This window comes from Pleurodeles waltl, chromosome 2_1, assembly GCF_031143425.1.
Source record: "Pleurodeles waltl isolate 20211129_DDA chromosome 2_1, aPleWal1.hap1.20221129, whole genome shotgun sequence".
NCBI lineage: Eukaryota > Metazoa > Chordata > Amphibia > Caudata > Salamandridae > Pleurodeles > Pleurodeles waltl.
The window spans coordinates 614,691,038-614,708,775 of record NC_090438.1 but is presented as its reverse complement, the minus strand read 5'-3'; the positions used below and the strand labels follow the sequence as shown (position 1 = coordinate 614,708,775).

Sequence of the window (17,738 nt, the reverse complement as noted above, 5' to 3'; positions counted from 1 at the left end):
TGAGCCAGATGCTGGCAGGTGAAGTCTTTGATGGCCCTGAGACTTCTTAACAGGGGGCAAGTTCAGTTTAAGCCCTTGGAGAACCTTGGAAAACAGGATGTAGAAAGCAAAGTCCAGTCCTTTCATTCCCAGGACAGAAGCAGCAAGCAGCAGGCCAGCCCAACTAAGCAACAGGCAGAGAGGCAGTCCCACCTACAGCATCCTGCTCTTCTTCCTGGCAGAATGTCCTCAGACCAGAAGTGTTCTGTCTATGTTGGGTCAGAGGGCCAGTACTTATTACCATTTCTGTCTTTGAAGTAGGCAAACTTCAAAGAGAAGTACTTGTAATGCACAAGACCCTGCCTTTCCCTGCTGTAGCCCCATGCACACTGCAGGGCGTTGGAGACTGCTTTGTGTAAGCACAGGCACAGCACAGGCACAGCACTAATCAGATGCAAGTGTCAGCTCCTCCCACTACTCTAGCTCGGGGAGAAACACCAGCCTGGTGATGGGCCATCAGGATATGCAGGGCACACCTCAGCTCCTTTTGTGTGACTGTCTAGAGTGAATACACAAACATCCCAACTGTCATCCTGACCCAGGCGTGTATTCCTCAACAGGCAGAGGCACAGAACGGTTAAGCAAGAAAATGCCCACTTTGTAAAAGTGGCATTTTCAAATATACAATTCAATAACCAACTTCACCAAAAGAGGTAGTTGTAAATTGTGAGTTCAGAGACCCGAACTCCATACCTCTATCTGCTCCCAGTGGGAAATTACACTTAAAAGATATTTCAAGGCAATCCCCATGTTACTCTATGGGAGAGATAGGCTTGCAATAGTGAAAACTGAATTTAGCACTATTTCACTATCAGGACATGTAAAACACACAAGTACATGTGTTACCTTTTAAATACACTGCACCCTGCTCACGGGGCTGCCTTGGGTCTACCTTAGGGGTGATGTACCTGTAGGAAAAGGGAAGGTTTGGGCTAGGTAAGTGGGTACACTGGCGAGGTCGACATGGCAGTGTAAAACTGCACTCACAGGTGCTGCAGTGGCAAGTCTGAGACATGTTTGCATGGCTACTCATGTGGGTGGCACAATCAGTGTTGCAGGCCCTCTAGTAGCATTTCATTTACAGGCCCTGGGCACACCTGGTGCACTATACTAGGGACTTACCAGTAAAACATATATGCCAATCATAGATAAACCAATCATCAATACATTTTAGACAGAGATTATATGCACTTTAGCTCTGATTTGCAGTGGTAAAGTGCCCGGAGTCCTACAGCCAACCAAAACAAGACAGAATAAATAGCAGGAGGAAGGGAAAGGGTTTGGGGATAACCTTGCAAAAAGGGCCAAGTCCAATCAGATATGTTCAGTACAACAGACACATTTCAGTACCTCCGAGAAATAGCACTCACTCATCACATTCTATCTTGTTGTCTTAGAGCATCGTAGCACTAGTTGATTATGTTTAGCTGGGCCAACTCATGGATTACATAGAACTATTTCAGTTAAGTTATTTTCACCCATTTATTGACTGTAAAATATGCGTAAAATTGGTTAAGGGCGTTGCACCAAACATTTGCTTAGCTGTTTGCATTCTGCTTCATCAGTGGTTGAGGTGATGCTGAATGAAAATTCACAATTTAAATTCTGTAAGGCCTCACATTATTTGAAAACCACGGGGGCAAGTTTTGACAGATTTTAATTGTCTTTAGTATCCAAGAAGTGCATTTTTTCGATGGGTGGAAAAGCCACGGGAGACTTGTGTGTGTATTGGCATTGCTATCAGAGGTTTGGGGAAAAACAATATTTACAGACTGATGCAATCTCATCTTCTTATCTCCATGTTGGGTTTGCCTTCAGTCTCTTAAAAGTAATAAGAGCTCGGTAGAGGATAAGCAAAGTGAAATACAAGTTCCCTTTTCACACTCTTAATGCAAGCGGCGTTTGTTCGCCAACCACAGCTAAAAGGCAAGAGGCCACTAATGCAGCTATTAACCCGTTTAGCTTTCTGGCTTTTAAATATTGCATCTCCCTTGATTTTACCCTAGATCCAGTCTCGTGTTTCTTATTCACGGGGCTTCACATCCGTGGGGAGGCAGCATTTGTGGAGGGATCAATTATCTATTTGTTAGGCTGCAAAGCTTTACAAATTATACATTAGCAGATTGATTTCCTAAATTCACCGTTCTGGGACGGACAGTAGAAGTTGGAACAGTGATGGGTATCAAGGGGGAAGAAGTTGCCACAGAGAACACAATTAAAAGAGCCTTTGAGTGCGGCTGGGAATTTATTCCTAATTGAAGAGCTGACAGAATCTATACTAAGTGTATTTATTTCTAACACTTTACATTAGGTAATTGATTGTAACATGAGGCACATTTGTTGAGAGATGTCTGGCTTTGCTGTTCTTCAGGTCTACAGTTTTGCCAAAGCTTGCGTTCGACCTTTGTGCATCAAAGGAGCCCTCTGACCTTTTCCAACCCTCTCTAAACTTATTTTTCCAATTATGATAACATTCTTGTTCCATAGTGTCAGCTTGGCAACATCGATTTTGAGGCAGTGAAACTTCTTTACAGTGTCCAGCATTCTGAACATGCCTCCATCAGAAAAAAAGTGCAGCTAATGAAAATTTAGCTGAAGCCATGTTTTCTTGCCTCTGCTTCTTAATAGATCCGTTTCCTACCGTGCTACTAATTTCAGTCTTCGTTTCGTGTAAGGCGGTGCGTCATAAAAAATCAGACAGTTATTTTTTTAGAAATGGTTTACACTCGTTGACTCAATTCGGTGGATAATCTAGTGCATTAGGACAGTTGGAACATTTTAATGACAATTGTTCGTTTTCATTTCAATCATATATGTTCAAGGCATGTAAATGAACATGGCAATTGTTGTTTCATTGAGAAAAATGTATCCTGACATTATGCATGATGAGAAGTAACTTGTTGGTTATTGTCAACCCGTGTCAGTAGTTTATTTTTGGAACTGTCTTGGTGATGATGGATAATGAGCGAATCCCTTATCATTAATTAAAACCTATTGAATTATATTAGGGAAAATACTGCTCTCAACACAAATTGATTCATAGGGTTTTATTAATTTCCCCCCAGAACCAATTGAGTTTTATTAGGGAAAACACTGCTCTTAACACAACTTCTCAAGTTATCCAGTTCTTCCCTATATTTATAGGGTTTTATTGCCTTTCCCCCTTGTAGCACTGAAAACCAAGCACATCCCTTATAAAAAATGCCTAGCAACACTACATGGCACCTATCAGTTGAGAATAGCGTGTCTTCTTGCCGCTCTTGAAAAGGGCTGGAGGAGTGGGAAGGGTTTACATCCAATGGCCGAAAAATATTTTATGACCAAGTGATGCATTTTACAGCAGAATTGTTCAACTGTATTTAATAAAAAGCATTAGGTTTTAAAGACATGTCTAAAAGGGAGCTGGTAAGCTAATTCAATGCTTTGGAGCCTGCCACAGCTCGAATGGGCACTATTTCTCTGCAGCAGTACATCACGCATGTACTCAAAAGAAAATTGTTGCTCAATAGAAAAACTCTGATTACACATTAGAGAGATCAATTTTTATTAATAAATTAGTGGCATAGAAGTTAGCATATGGTGACTAATTAACCTGCTTTTAGAAGCTTACCATAGAAAGTAGCACGAGTTGTAAAATGTGCACGTTTGAATATGGTTAACCATGTGGCCACCATTCGTATTGTGCACCACGTTTTAACATGAGAGTTTTGCATTCATATTAAATGAAAGTATTAAAATGAGTTAACATTAAAGAATGTTTTATTAAATGTAGATAAATATTGCAAGTATTAAAATAAATATGAATTAATCATACTTATATTCAATTTAATTAATTTTATTATTATGAGTTACATGAGTGCAGAATCATAAATGCACGTTTAAAATTATTCTAACGTGAAAAATAATGTTTGCAATTAAATATTTGGCTTTTCCTTTATGAATTGTAAGGTTCGCAATTGATTTATTCATGTGTTAATGTATTAATGTGTATTGAGACTTCTTTAACTTGACTAGGCCTGAAGAGATTCATTTTGCTGCAGTAATGGAAAATCACTTATTTATTCTGTTCCCTCTGACCTGAATTCTTTCCTTAGGTTGCTAACATGAATGTTGAATGCCTTGATATATTATAGGCAACAAACATGTCTTAGAATAACATTGTTGCTTTATTTGTTCTAGCTGTTAAACAGGACAGGATATTTGTAGTTCTCATGTGAAATGTACTCGTTTGGTTTATGATGTGCTGTGAAAAAGGATCTCAAGTAACAAATAACTAGAGAATGTAAGCTTTTATTGTGATATCACTCAATGATAATTTCAGTTAGTGAGAGACTTTGAAATTAAAAGTTAGTTCTTCTGCCTCAATGCTGTTCAGAATCCTGTTTGAGTCTGCTGCCACCCTCCTGTTTTTTTTTTAAGTTCCCCGATGAGTTTCCTCATTATATTCTTAACTGCCCTATTCTGTTTTGTGGTTCAGTACTAATAAGGCCAACTAATTCTGAACTGTTGATTCTGTCCTATGTGCAGCTCATTGTTTGCACTGCCCTGATACTGTTGTCATCTGATGGCGGAAGATGGTGACTGTCCTGCCTGAAGAATTGCTCTTGTGTGCCGTCCTATGAGGAAAGTTATAATTAAATGTGGTTTCTTGTTTTCTTTAGTTAGTGACTTACGCCAGCGAATTTTTGGGAGTGAGTTGTTGCAGTTCGATTCTTTTTCCAAATTATTTTTGTCTTCTTATTATTTTTGCTTTGCCTGCATGTGTTAGCCTGTTCCCACACATGCAACTCCAAATTTGTGTTAGTATTAGGAATGGTCCAGCTCTGAAATCTGAAATTGAATGTAAATCTGTATTTTGATGATTTACTGATGTCACCATTATCTGCTTTGAATTCTAATAATAATTTGCATATTGTATTGTTGCTAATGTATATATTTCTTTTGGAGTGTCTAACCGTATTGATGTTTAGTAGATTGAATCTTTTCAGATGTTTCGGTTAGCCAATGGTTTTCAAGTATGTTTGTCACTTAGTTTTGCGCACCATTTACGTGACATTGATTTTGGTATTGTAATAAAGCTTTGAAACTTTATTTGGTTTGGAGTTTGATTTAGTTTTAAATTGCTTATGATGTTTAACATTGTTTTATGGTTTAATGTCTTTGGTTTGTGAGCAAATCATTCTGACTACTACACTCTTCGCCAAGTCCATAGACTCAGTCGACCTCAGTAGGTGAGATTGGTGATGGTGTTTCACCTGTGCACCAGTGGTTGTTGAACCAGAATTGGAGGGGAAATTCATTCTGGGCCGTTGCACGTTTGCGCACAGTAGACAAGAAGTAGGGCTTATGTTTTACTCTGTACCCCACAAGAAAGAAAAGGGTTCTTGCAATGCACCACTTTTATGATGGCCTGCATTTACACCCCAGTACTGAAACATTGATAGTGCTCTCTCGATACACCGCTTTTTCTAAGAAAAGTAGGGTGATCAAGATTGTTTTTCCATGACAAATCCCCCTGTATCATATGAAGGAAAAAGATAGAATTGGAGGTCTTGATTGAGGAAGTACTTGAGTTCAAGGGGCGCAAGATTCATAATGAGGTCTGTGTCTCAGTCAAATGTGTCAACATGTTGGCTTGGTTCCACCAGGAATTGTTTGGGATCGTACTGAGGTCTAGAACTAAGGAACAACTTATGCTTTTCATGGTCAGACAACAGTGGACAGTCTTTCACTGCAATTCTCTTATTTTTTTTCAGATTCTCTGGATATTATAAAAAGGTTGTAACACAATATCAAGGTTAGTGAAGGCGCACAGTACCTGTCAAACACAAGGTGTGAACTGTACCATTTAGCTTAGGAAATGAGAAGGAATTAAGAATATTGCAAGGAAAGGATGTAGTTGAGCCGGATGAATCTTTTTTTTTTGTGGTTATCGCCTTTTGTAGTGGCCCACTAATGAAATGGGGACATGAGGTTATGTGTATATATGTACGCAGTATAAACAAGGAAATTTAGATTGACTCCTATCCTCTCCCAAAAATTATCAGCTTGATAAGTAAACTTAGGTGGGGGCTGAGTGGTTTTTCGAAAATTTATGTAACTTTAGCTTACCATCAAGTGGAGTTGGAAGAATTACCCAGCCTTTTTACTGCCTTCAACTTACCAAAGGGTACATTCCAGTAATATTGTGTGCCATTCGGAGTGGCGCCTGCAGTGTTAGTCTTCCAGAGAATCATGTTTCAACTTTTTGAAAAAGATGATGGTGTTGTTTACCAAGATGTGAATTGTGGCCAATAAAAACTATTTTTGGGTCATGTTCTTTCCTGTGACTGAATAATGCTCAGACCAGGTTTGGGGAAAGCAGGGGCAGATTGTCTGTTTCTAAAGGACAAGTATGAGTTGCTCTTATTTTTAGGGCTTTGCGAGTTCTACTCAAAATTAATTACTGAGTATGTTGCTAAAATTAAAAGTCTTCGAACCGTGATAAGAAAATCTATCCCTTTTGTTTGGGATGATGTCTGTCATAACACATATGAGTGTGTGAAATTAGGGGTAACCAGTGCTAGAGTCCTCGAGTCTTATTATCCCAATTTTCCATGCATCTTAACAGTAGATACAAGCAAGTAAGGCTATGGAGCGCTTCTTACTCAAAAGACTAATGTAGAAGAAGCCATCATTTGCTATGTGTCAAGAGTTGTAAGAGACTCTGAATTACGCCTCAGTCTTTCAGAAGGAGCTATTGGCATGTTTCTGGGCCATAGAAAAATGTTGTTGCTGTTTATGGTGCAGAAAATGTACGCACAAGCCCCTGGTCTATATTTTAAATGTCAGGATTGTTAAGAATGCTACCTCACAGATAGCCAGACCTACTACCAAAATGTTAGAATGCAATTTTGTGGTAAAAGACATCTCTGGTAGCTGTAATCTTAGGGCAGACTTCCTGTCCACATATCCTATCATTAAAAGAAAACCACATGTTGGGAAAGATGATCTAGAAAATTGTTTAATTGCTGCGTTTGACATTTCCCAGACTAGCACAGAAGAGAAATGGATGAAGGCTAGCTAGAGTGATGCAGTTCTCGAAAATGTAAATATTTTTATTCATGTAGGCTGGCATAACTCCTTCGCTGCTGGGCCTTTTCCCCCTTCTGTGCTGAGCCTTTTTTTGGCTATTTGGGGCAGTTCGCGCTTATACCCTCATAACTTTTTGTTCACATAAGCTACCCACGCCAAATGTGCGTACTTTTTTTCCAACATCCTAGGAATTCTAGAGGTACCCAGACTTTGTGGGTTCCCCAGAAGAAGGCCAGGAAATTAGCCAAAATACAGTGAAAATTTCGTTAAAAAAAAAAAAAAATGGAAAAAAGGGGCTGCAGAAGAAGGCTTGTGTTTTTTTCCCCTGAAAATGGCATCAACAAAGAGTTTGCGGTGCTACAATCACCAGTTTCCCAGCTTTCAGGAACAGGCAGACTTGAATCAGAAAACCCAATTTTTCAACCCAATTTTGGCATTTTACTGGGACATACCCCATTTTTACGATTTTTTGTGCTTTCAGCCTCCTTCCAGTCAGTGACAGAAATAGGCGTGAAACCAATGCTGGATCCCAGAAACCGAAACATTTCTGAAAAGTAGACAAAATTCTGAATTCAGCAAGGGTTAATTTGTGTAGATCCTGCAAGGGTTTCCTACAGAAAATAACAACTGAAAAAAATAAATATTGAAATTGAGGTGAAAAAAACTGCAATTTTTATCTACTTTTTCCTGCAATGTCAGATATTTGATAGCAATATACTGTTACGTCTGCAGGACTCTTCTGGTTGCGGGGATATATAGGACTTGTAGGTTCATCAAGAACTCTAGGTACCCAGAGCCAATAAATGAGCTGCACCCTGCAGTGGGTTTTCATTCTATACCGGGTATACAGCAATTCATTTGCTGAAATATAAAGAGTAAAAAATAGCTATCAAGAAAACCTTTGTATGTCCAAAATGGGCACAAGATAAGGTGTTGAGGAGCAGTGGTTATTTGCACATCTCTGAATTCCGGGGTGCCCATACTAGCATGTGAATTACAGGGCATTTCTCAAATAGACGTCTTTTTTACACACTCTCTTATATTTGGAGGGAAAAAATGTAGAGAAAGACAAGGGGCAATAACACTTGTTTTGCTATTCTATATTCCCCCAAGTCTCCCGATAAAAATGGTACCTCACTTGTGTGGGTAGGCCTAGCGTCCGCGACAGGAAATGCCCCAAAACACAACGTGGACACATCCCATTTTTTGACAGAAAACAGAGGTGTTTTTTGCAAAGTGCCTACCTGTAGATTTTGGCCTCTAGCTCAGCCGGTACTTAGGGAAACCTACCAAACCTGTGCATTTTTGAAAACTAGAGACCTAGGGGAATCCAAGATGGGGTGACTTGTGGGGCTCTGACCAGGTTCTGTTACCCAGAATCCTTTGCAAACCTCAAAATTTGGCTAAAAAAACACATTTTCCTCACATTTCGGTGACAGAAAGTTCTGGAATCTGAGAGGTGCCACAAATTTCCTTCCACCCAGCGTTCCCCCAAGTCTCCCGATAAAAATGATACCTCACTTGTGTGGGTAGGCCTAGCGCCCGCGACAGGAAATGCCCCAAAACACAACGTGGACACATCCCATTTTTTGACAGAAAACAGAGGTGTTTTTTGCAAAGTGCCTACCTGTAGATTTTGGCCTCTAGCTCAGCCGGCACCTAGAGAAACCTACCAAACCTGTGCATTTTTAAAAACTAGAGACCTAGGGGAATCCAAGATGGGGTGACTTGTGGGGCTCTGACCAGGTTCTGTTACCCAGAATCCTTTGCAAACCTCAAAATTTGGCTAAAAAAACACATTTTCCTCACATTTCGGTGACAGAAAGTTCTGGAATCTGAGAGGAGCCACAAATTTCCTTCCACCCAGCGTTCCCCCAAGTCTCCCGATAAAAATGATACCTCACTTGTGTGGGTAGGCCTAGCGCCCGCGACAGGAAATGCCCCAAAACACAACGTGGACACATCCCATTTTTTCACAGAAAACAGAGGTGGTTTTTTGCAAAGTGCCTACCTGTAGATTTTGGCCTCTAGCTCAGCCGGCACCTAGGGAAACCTACCAAACCTGTGCATTTTTGAAAACTAGAGACCTAGGGGAATCCAAGATGGGGTGCCTTGTGGGGCTCTGACCAGGTTCTGTTACCCAGAATCCTTTGCAAACCTCAAAATTTGGCTAAAAAACCACATTTTCCTCACATTTCGGTGACAGAAAGTTCTGGAATCTGAGAGGAGCCACACATTTCCTTCCACCCAACGTTCCCCCAAGTCTCCCGATAAAAATGATACCTCACTTGTGTAGGTAGGCCTAGCGTCCGCGACAGGAAATGCCCCAAAACACAACGTGGACACATACCATTTTTTCACAGAAAACAGAGGTGTTTTTTTGCAAAGTGCCTACCTGTAGATTTTGGCCTCTAGCTCAGCCGGCACCTAGGGAAACCTACCAAACCTGTGCATTTTTGAAAACAAGAGACCTAGGGGAATCCAAGATTGGGTGACTTGTGGGGCTCTGACCAGGTTCTGTTACCCAGAATCCTTTGCAAACCTCAAAATTTGGCTAAAAAAAAAAAAATTCCTCACATTTCGGTGACAGAAAGTTCTGGAATCTGAGAGGAGCCACAAATTTCCTTCCACCCAGCGTTCCCCCAAGTCTCCCGATAAGAGTGATACCTCACTTGTGTGGGTAGGCCTATGGCCCGCGACAGGAAATACCCCAAAATACAATGTGGACACATACCATTTTTTCACAGAAAACAGAGGTGTTTTTTGCAAAGTGCCTACCTGTAGATTTTGGCCTCTAGCTCAGCCGGCACCTAGGGAAACCTACCAAACCTGTGCATTTCTGAAAACTAGAGACCTAGGGGAATCCAAGATGGGGTGAGTTCTGGGGGTCTGACCAGGTTCTGTTACCCAGAATCCTTTGCAAACCTCAAAATTTTGCTAAAAAAGTACATTTTCCTCACATTTCGGTGACAGAAAGTTCTGGAATCTGAGAGGAGCCACAAATTTCCTTCCACCCAGCGTTCCCCCAAGTCTCCTGATAAAAATGATACCTCACTTGTGTGGATAGGCCTAGCGCCTGCGACAGGAAATGCCCCAAAGCACAACGTGGACACATCCCATTTTTTGACAGAAAACACAGGTGTTTTTTGCAAAGTGCCTACCTGTAGATTTTGGCCTCTAGCTCAGCCGGCACCTAGGGAAACCTACCAAACCTGTGCATTTTTAAAAACTAGAGACCTAGGGGAATCCAAGATGGGGTGACTTGTGGGGCTCTGACCAGGTTCTGTTACCCAGAATCCTTTGCAAACCTCACAATTTGGCAAACAAAACACATTTTCCTCACATTTCGGTGACATAAAGTTCTGGAATCTGAGAGGAGCCACAAATTTCCTTCCACCCAGCGTTCCCCCAAGTCTCCTGATAAAAATGATACCTCACTTGTGTGGATAGGCCTAGCGCCTGCGACAGGAAATGCCCCAAAGCACAACGTGGACACATCCCATTTTTTCACAGAAAACAGAGGTGTTTTTTTGCAAAGTGCCTACCTGTAGATTTTGGCCTCTAGCTCAGCCAGCACCTAGGGAAACCTACCAAACCTGTGCATTTTTAAAAACTAGAGACCTAGGGGAATCCAAGATGGGGTGACTTGTGGGGCTCTGACCAGGTTCTGTTACCCAGAATCCTTTGCAAACCTCAAAATTTGTCTAAAAAAATACATTTTCCTCACATTTCGGTGACAGAAAGCTCTGGAATCTGAGAGGAGCCACAAATTTCCTTCCACCCAGCATTCCCCCAAGTCTCCCGATAAAAATGACACCTCACTTGTGTGGGTAGGCCTAGCGCCCGCGACAGGAAATGCCCCAAAACACAACGTGGACACATCCCATTTTTTCACAGAAAACAGAGGTGTTTTTTGCAAAGTGCCTACCTGTAGATTTTGGCCTCTAGCTCAGCCGGCACCTAGGGAAACCTACCAAACCTGTGAATTTTTGAAAACTAGAGACCTAGGGGAATCCAAAATGGGGTGACTTGTGGGGCTCTGACCAGGTTCTGTTACCCAGAATCCTTTGCAAACCTCAAAATTTGACTAAAAAACACATTTTCCTCACATTTCGGTGACAGAACGTTCTGGAATCTGTGAGGAGCCACAAATTTCCTTCCACCCAGCGTTCCCCCAAGTCTCCTGGTAAAAATGATACCTCACTTGTGTGGGTGGGCCAGGTGCCTGCAACAGAATAAGGCCCAAAACTGGTAGAGATAGAGGGGATAGCACAGCGTGTTGATAAGGACATATTCTTCTTTTATACATCTTTAGGCTGACTCTGCTTTGGGGACCCACACAAGTGAGGTGTCACTTTACCTGGGAGACTGAGGGGAACACTGGGGAGTAGGAATTTTGTGCTGGAGCGGTGATCGTACAAATTAAAGTCAGGAAAATATGCTTTTTTAAGCAAATTTTGAGGTTTGCAGAGGAGTCTGGGTAAGAAAATGTTGGGGGAACCACGCAAGCCAAACCTCCCTGGACTCATTGGGGTGTCTAGTTTTAAAAAATGTCTGGGTTTGGTAGGTTTCCCTAGATGAAGGCCGCACCCAGGACCAAAAACATAGGTGCCCGCTCCCCCTCAAACACAGTTTTGATGTGTCCACATACGTCTGTGATGTGCCAAACACAAAAATTGTGAAAAGAAACGCACTTAGGTTATGTGAAAAAAAACCCTCACCCACCAACCAAGTTTGTGGCATGCTTCATCATCGGGGTCCCACCCGAGGCACCTAGCGTGTCACAAGTGTGCTGCGACGCCTGATTACAGCGGAGCAGGTTTTGTCATTTTTACCACACATACTGGTTGGATTTGGCACGAGGGTGAGTGATGGTTCAGTGGATCAAATTTTATTAAAAGAAATTTCACAAAAATGAAATGCACTGTTAATAACTGAAAGGCAAAAAACTGAACCAATGACTCACAGCTCGTGAGCTGTAAAGCCGCGACCAGGCACCAACCGCTTTACAGTCCATTCACACACCTTTCATACATGACACGCACAAGACCATTGACACCGCCAGCCACGGGCCCAGCACATTACAACACTCACATCGACAGACAGCGCCACTCAAGGGCCCATCACTTACATACGCCCACATGCCTGATACAACAGTCACACCAGCTGATGGGAGTGTGTGGACTGGTGTTTGGCTGGCAGTGTGTTGCAGTAGCCAACAGCAAGTCAATATGTACACTATGTACACCCTCAGCCAAGCCCCACGCCACACACAATGCCATCACTTTTTCTTTTTTTTTTAAACAAAGAAACCCCTAACTAAGTAGAAATAATTACAAAACTACAAACACAAAAGCTCTAAGTACATGACAGAAATGCTAACCATGAAACTGAACAGATGAAAATTCAAAACAGACATGAGTTTACACTCATGGTTGTTCCCAGTAATTCCTCTGGGTGTGGTAATTCTTAAAACAACCACCCACACCCAGCCCAGGCTTTGAAGGACAATCTGGGCAGTACATTCGAGTCTCCCTCCGGATACCTCTTCGAAAACACACTCTACATTTCTTAGCTGGAAAGTCTTTTTTGGGTGTGGGAGGAATGTGCTCAACAAAGTGGCGTTCTTTCAATCTAGCCACATCCTCCACCACTGCTTCTCTAGGAACTCTGGCCTGTTCCACCACAATAAGGCTCTCTATCCCTGACTCCTGAAATTTCACAAATGCCATCTTTGACTCTGGAGACCTATCCTTAAACACAATAAAAGCATTAAAAGTTGCTAAGTGGAAGAGGTGAATTGCTAACTTCTTATACCAAACGTAAGACTTACGAATAGCAGTATAAGGTTCCAACCTCTGATCAACTCTATCTACACCTCCCATGTGCTTATTATAATCTAAAATGCACACAGGTTTGCGCACTTCAGCAACCTGGCCCCAAACAGTCACATGGGAAGTACTCTCATCATGGATGGTACTTAGCATGTAGGCATCCCTCCTGTCTGAAAACTTCAAAGCTAGCAGCTCATCATTCCGCAAGGCACTGCACTGTCCCCTCTCAATTTTTTTTACAGACAAGCTCCCTTGGATAGCCTTTCCGGTTACAACGAATTGTGCCACAAGCAACAGTGTCCACTCTAAACAATTCCTTGAACAACTGCACTCCAGTGTAAAAGTTATCTACATACAAATGGTGACCTTTGTTGAACAGTCGTCTACCAAGTTCCCACACAATTTTCTCAGTAACTCCAAAAGTGGGAGGACAACCAGAGGGGTCAATACTGGAATCCCTACCAGTGTAGACACAGAAATTATACACATATCCTGTACTACTTTCAGACAGCATATACAATTTAATTCCACGTCGTGCCCTCTTGCTAGGAATGTACTGCCTAAAAACCAAACGACCCTTGAAGAGGACCAAAGACTCGTCCACAGCTATTTCTTTGCCCGGAACATAGACCTCTGAAAACCGATCTACAAAATGATCAAGGACAGGCCTAATCTTAAAAAGACGGTCAGAATCAGGGTGATCTTGTGGCAAGGCTAATGCATTGTCAATAAAATGCAGCATCCTAAGAAGAAGTAAATACCGATTACGACTCATTGTTGCAGGAAATATAGCTGTTGCCATCAAGGGACTAGTAGACCAATAAGAAGCCAGTGACGGCTTCCTTATCAACCCCATCAAAAGAGTCAAACCTAAAAACCTTTTCATCTCCTCCAAATTTGTGGGAATCTACTGGGCAGCTCTAGAGTGCGGCCTAAGTCTAGCAGCGTTGTCCCTCCAATACTGCTCCGCATACAAATGAGTCTGCTCAACAATCTCTTCCAAAAACACATCATCCACAAATAACTCAAAGAAATTGACAGGCAAAAAGTTCTCAGTATTGACTCTACACCCCGGGAGACCAGTAAAGGCAGGCAACTCTGGCTGCTCCATGTTTGGGGCAACCCAGAGTTCAGGTCTTCTAACAGGAAACCTTTCAGCCCCAGGTTGCTGCACTAATGGCACATCAGTGTCCTCCTCTGAAACAGGCCCTTCATCTGCACTGAGTGTGGCTTCCTCATCAGAAGATTCCTCTCCAGCAGAAACTTCACTGCCAGAATCCCTCACTTCCTCCTCTGCCTCAGATGCAGAGTCCGTCTCATAATCATGATCAGACAGTGACTCAAAAAGCATACCAACCACCTGCTGAGCGGTCATCCTGCGGCTAGCCATGATCTTTCCTACTAAAATTAACTGGACAAATGCACCACCAACAACCAGCACTGTGTAAGATAAGTAAGAAAGTGTAGCTTTATTAGTAAGAGTTATAAACTCAAAAACTATACCGCTCACTTGCCTGAAAAAGCTTGAATCACCAGCAACTACTCTGCACAGACACAGCAATCACCAATGATATCCCACTAAAAAGAAACAAAGAAAGCAAATTAGAAATAAGACAACACAAATATCATTGTGCACAAATCTAAGGACAATTTCACACAAACCTGCATTTAGTACACCACCTACAAACATGTCATTCATGCATGGCAACAATAATCCTTTGGAGTAAATTGTTTTTACTTACCTAAAACATGCAACTATGCAAACCGCAGGTCAACCACCACCAAACCTGCAGAGCCACAGCAAAGAAAGCAAAAGCTTTGAACTAGAACAAAAAGGAGGATTTTTTTTTTATCACAAATGCAAATACTTCGTCAGTTGACAAACATCCCACCATCAAGCATTTAGAAATTGGTGCCTAAGTGGATTCTGCCATAGGGGCAGATGGGCCTACTGAAAAATAGGCCTATCTGCCCCAAGGAGGTCAGAAAATACCTTTAGTATTGTGTCCCCAAGGGCCCACCCCCAAACAAAAAACAAACCACACACACACACTATCCCTGGTGCCTACGTGGCTTCTGTCCCCCTTGGGGGCTGATGGGCCTAAAAGAAATAGGCCCATCTTCCCCCAAAGGGGGCAGAAATGGCCAACAGTTCAATGCCCCCCTTGGGGGGGGTGCCCCTTGCCCAAGGGGACGCCCCCACATAAATAAACATATTTTTAAAAAACCCTGGCGTTCTAGTGGTTTCTGCCCCCCTTGAGGGCAGATCAGCCTAAAAATAATAGGCTGATCCGTCCCTAAAGGGGGCAGAAATGGCCTTGGTACATGTGCCCCCAAAGGGGGGGCGACCCTTGCCCAAGGGGCTGCCCCCCCCCCACTAACACACACACACTATCCCTGGTGTCTAAGTGGCTTCTGCCCCCATTGGGGCAGATGGGCCTAAAATAAAATAGGCTCATCTGCCCACAAGGGGGCCAGAAATGGCCAACAGTTCAATGCCCCCCTTCGGGGGGTGCCCCTTGCCCAAGGGGATGCCCCCCCACATAAATAAACATATTTTAAAAAATCCCTGGCGTTCTAGTGGTTTCTGCCCCCCTTGGGGGCAGATGAGCCTTAAAATAATAGGCCGATCTGTCCCCAAGGGGGGGCAGAAATGGCCACAACAAAGATGCCCACAAAAGGGAGCAACCCTTGCCCTAGGGGCCGCTCCTAAATATAAGCATTTCCAAAATAGTTTAAAAAAAAATAATCCCTGGTGCCTAGTGGATTCTGCCCGCCTTGGGGGCAGTTCGGCCTGAAAATAATGGCAGAAATGGGCACAATAAAGATGTCCCCAAAGGGAGCGACCCTTGCCCAAGGGGCCGCTCCCCGATGCAACACGTTACAAATATACACACACAAAAAAAAATCTCTGCCGTCTAGTGGGCATTCCTGCTGCCCGATCTCAAAGAGACACCGGGGGAAAGGAAAAGCCTTTCCTTTCCCCCGGTGTCTCTTTGGCCCGAACCCCCCACCCGCCGGAGGAGAAACTCACTTGTTTCTCGGTGGATCGCACTGTAAGCAAATGGCTTCCAGTGCGACCGGCACTGGGTAATGAGGGCAGCGCGCTGACGTCATTACGGGGGGGGGTGGGTGTAAGGGGAATGTCTTCCCCTTCCATCCCCGCCTTGGGGGGTGGGGGGGATCCCCACGGAGGGCTCTATGCCGAGGACGTAATAGTTACGTCCTCGGCACAGGAGCACTGTGCCGCGGGACGTAACCGTTATGTCCGCAGCACAGAAGGGGTTAAAGAGAAAAAGGTGCATTCAGGCCTTCAACCTGTTGTTAACATAGCAGATGAATTAACAGTGGATGGAAGTTATGCTGCGAGAAGAAAAGCTACTATCCCCTTTAAACATTTGTAAAGATTTGCACATGAAGGTCATTTAGGGGCACATGTACGAAGACTTAAATTTGCTAGTCGGTAATTGCAATTCAATGCGAAACGCAATTACCGATTCGCAGATCCGAATGTACATACAAATAGAAAACCAATATAGCGATTCGGTGCCGAGCCACATCGCAATTTGCATAATCGCAAGTTGCGATTGCCTAATTTGCAAATGGGGGTGTTACTGAATCACAATTTGCAACCCGGACTAGCAAATTGCGATTGAGTCACAACTAGCGAACGGGTGCTAAAGATCAGAGAAATTTCACTTCATGGTGCTGGATAATGACCTTAGAACCAGGAAGTGCCTCCCATGGAAGTGGGAGGAGTCTAGCCAGCACACACAGCAGAGGCACACCCAGCTGAGAGGAGCAACTGCAGCCATGACTACCCAAACAAAGGAGCGAAACACAGCAGGGAGGAAGAGAAAGCTGAAATTTCCACAAAAAGAGTTGGAAGTCCTTACTGAGGAGTGCTGCCTACATCATGAGGTCCTGTTTGGGAAGGCGGCAATGACTACCTGACTCACAGAAAAAAGAAATCTGGATGAACATACAAAGCAAAGTCAATGCTATTGTAGTCATCGATCCATCGAGGAAGTGTGCAAAAGATGGTATGACATCAGGTCAAGAACCAAGGAAAGAGTTGCAGAGCGGAAGAAGGAGGCGCATGGAACATGTGGGGGACTATCCACAGTACCACCACCCACAGCAATTGAGAGTATGGTAGAGACCACACTGGAGCCAGAGGCTGTTATGGGAATTGGGGACCTGGACAGTTCAGCACCAGACACCTCCAAAAGTAAGTAGCACATCTCACTTTTTCAAACTTTTCAGGGCACTATGCACACAACCACAGTTCACAAAAGCATGCGTCATTCAAATATTTCCATGACTATACGTCCAGCTCAAGTATAGTGCATTATGGGTAATGTAGTACAGTAGTCCAAATTTTGATGATTTTTTATTTTGATAAGCCACACATCTGAGAGGCACGGACACACCAACCATTGTCCCAATGCACTTGAAACCACAGAGTACACCGATCTGGACAATGAGGGTGTAAACCTGACTCCCAGTCCACAGATGGGTGATAGCCAGCCACAGAGATTTGCAGGGCGTGGGCGTAGAAGGCATCATCTGACACATGATGCAGGTGACTAGGATGACAGTACTTAACTATTTCTGGGACTGGAGGCAACCCTACTCAGCAGTCAACGCCTGCAAAACAAACATATGTGCTTAATGTACAGGAATTTACACCATATGCAAAAGACTCTCACACAGGGATTTGGGAATGTGGAAACACAATTGTCCACAATGAATAGCAACATGGTCAACCTCACCACTGCCATCACTGAC

General features: G+C 43.1%; 1 protein-coding gene across 1 annotated transcript in view; it reads left to right on the top strand.

The window, feature by feature from the left end:
- VPS41 (VPS41 subunit of HOPS complex) overlaps positions 1–17,738 on the top strand; it is a 769,622-nt gene that overhangs the window by 158,405 nt on the left and 593,479 nt on the right. The gene's annotated exons all lie outside the window — the stretch shown is intronic.